Consider the following 2,517-nt stretch of genomic DNA (forward strand, 5'->3'; position numbering starts at 1 on the left):
ACAAAACAACGAACGACACTAAACAGTCCTGTCAGGTGCTACAGACACAAAACAGGAGACAACTACCCACAACATCCCAAAAACTCCCCTCTTAAATAGGACCTTCAATTAGAAGCAACTAGGAGCAGCTGCTTCCAATTGAAGGTCAACCCCATTAACTAAACATAGAACTAGACACACTAGATAAACATAGAAATATACTGACATAGAACATAGCCCAACAAACCCCGAAACACTCTAAACAAATACCCCCTGCCACGTCCTGACCAAACTACAATAACAAATAACCCCTATTACTGGTCAGGACGTGACAGTGTGTGTGTGTGTGTGTGTGTGTGTGTGTGTGTGTGTGTGTGTGTGTGTGTGTGTGTGTGTGTGTGTGTGTGTGTGTGTGTGTGTGTGTGTGTGTGTGTGTGTGTGTATGTATCTGTGTGTGTGTGTGTGTGTGTGTGTTTGTGTGATGCTATAGCATGTATTTATTTGTCAAACACACTTCACCATTCTAAGGTTTGATTTGTCCTCAGTCTTCCTTGATGGATAATTGAACCGTATTATATTACTGTATTGTTATTGTATTGGGATGAATCATTTCTCCTCCTCAGTTTAAATGAAACTCTCACTGCAGGGTATCTGCATCAGCGGCGGCTCATTGTCAGACAGCACTGTTATCCTGAAGCAGAGAGGAGGTCCTATCACATTACTACCCACACATTCCCTCTCTCTCTCTCCCTCTCTCTCTCTCTCACTCTCCCTCGCTCTCTGTCTCTCGCTCTCTCGCTCGCTCTCTCTCTCTTTCTCTCTCTCTCCCTCTCTCTGTCTCTCGCTCTCTCTCTAGCTCTCTCGCTCTCTGTCTCTCTCTCTCTCTCTCTCTCTCTAGCTCTCTCGCTCTCTCTCTCTCTCTCTCTCTCTAGCTCTCTCTCTCTTTCTAGCTCTCTCTCTCTAGGTCTCTCTCTCCCTCTCTCTCTCTGTCTCTCCCTCTCCCTCTCTCTCTCCCCCTCTCTCTCTCTCCCTCTCTCTCTCTCTCTGTCTCTCTCTTTCTTGGTCTCTCGCTCTCTCGCTCTCTCCCTCTGTCTCTCGCTCTCTCTCTAGCTCTCTCGCTCTCTCTCTCTCCCTCTGTGTTTCTCTCTCTCTCTCTCTCTCTCTCTCCCTCTCTCTCTGTCTCTCGCTCTCTCTCTCTAGCTCTCTCGCTCTCTGTCTCTCTCTCTCTCTCTCTCTCTCTCTCTCTCTCTCTCTCTAGCTCTCTCTCTCTTTCTAGCTCTCTCTCTCTAGGTCTCTCTCTCCCTCTCTCTCTTTCTAGCTCTCTCTCTCTCTGTCTCTCTCTCTCTCTCTAGCTTTCTCTCTCTCTAGGTCTCTCTCTCTAGCTCTCTCTCTGTCTCTCTCTCTCTGTCTCTCTCTCTCTAGCTCTCTCTCTGTCTCTCTCTCTCTCTCTCTCTCTAGGTCTCTCTCTCTTGCTCTCTCTCTGTCTCTCTAGCTCTCTCTCTCTATCTCTATCTCTCTCTCTCTCTATCTCTCTAGCTCTCTCTCTATCTCTTTCATTTTCCCACGCATCCTGTGTATTCCTGTCCTTTTTTCACAGGCAGAGAGAAACGCAGAGAGAGAGAGAGAGGATTCCAGGGGAATTAAGAACTGCTTAATGTGATAGAAATAATACAAGACTTAGTGGAACTGATTGAAAGCACACAGTCACACATCCTCCTGGTCTGGCTTCAACTCCCTAACAATACAGCCATATCATTATACAGCAATTATACAGTATTCTATATTACAATAACACAGTCACACACCATCCTGGTCTGGCTTCAACTCCCTAACAATACAGCCATATCATTATACAGCAATTATACAGTATTCTATATTACAATAACACAGTCACACACCATCCTAGTCTGGCTTCAACTCCCTAACAATACAGCCATATCATTATACAGCAATTATACAGTATTCTATATTACAATAACACAGTCACACACCATCCTAGTCTGGCTTCAACTCCCTAACAATACAGCCATATCATTATACAGCAATTATACAGTATTCTATATTACAATAACACAGTCACACACCATCCTGGTCTGGCTTCAACTCCCTAACAATACAGCCATATCATTATACAGCAATTATACACTATTCTATATTACAATAACACAGCAATTATACAGTATTCTATATTACAATAATAACACAGTAAGTATACAGTATTCTATATTATAATAATACAGTAATTATACAGTATTCTATATTACAATAACACAGTATTATACAGTATTCTATATTATAATAATACAGCAATTATACAGTATTCTATATTACAATAACACAGTAAGTATACAGTATTCTATATTATAATAATACAGTATTATACAGTATTCTATATTATAACAACACAATATATTTATAGAGTTTGTTATGTCTTTGAATAAGAATAATAAATATATTCAGCATCTAACTGTGTTCTACAGTACTCCAGTCTATGGTGTAGTACTACTGAGCATCTAACTGTGTTCTACAGTACTCCAG

Source organism: Salmo trutta, unplaced genomic scaffold (assembly GCF_901001165.1).
Source record: "Salmo trutta unplaced genomic scaffold, fSalTru1.1, whole genome shotgun sequence".
In the NCBI taxonomy this organism is placed as follows: domain Eukaryota; kingdom Metazoa; phylum Chordata; class Actinopteri; order Salmoniformes; family Salmonidae; genus Salmo; species Salmo trutta.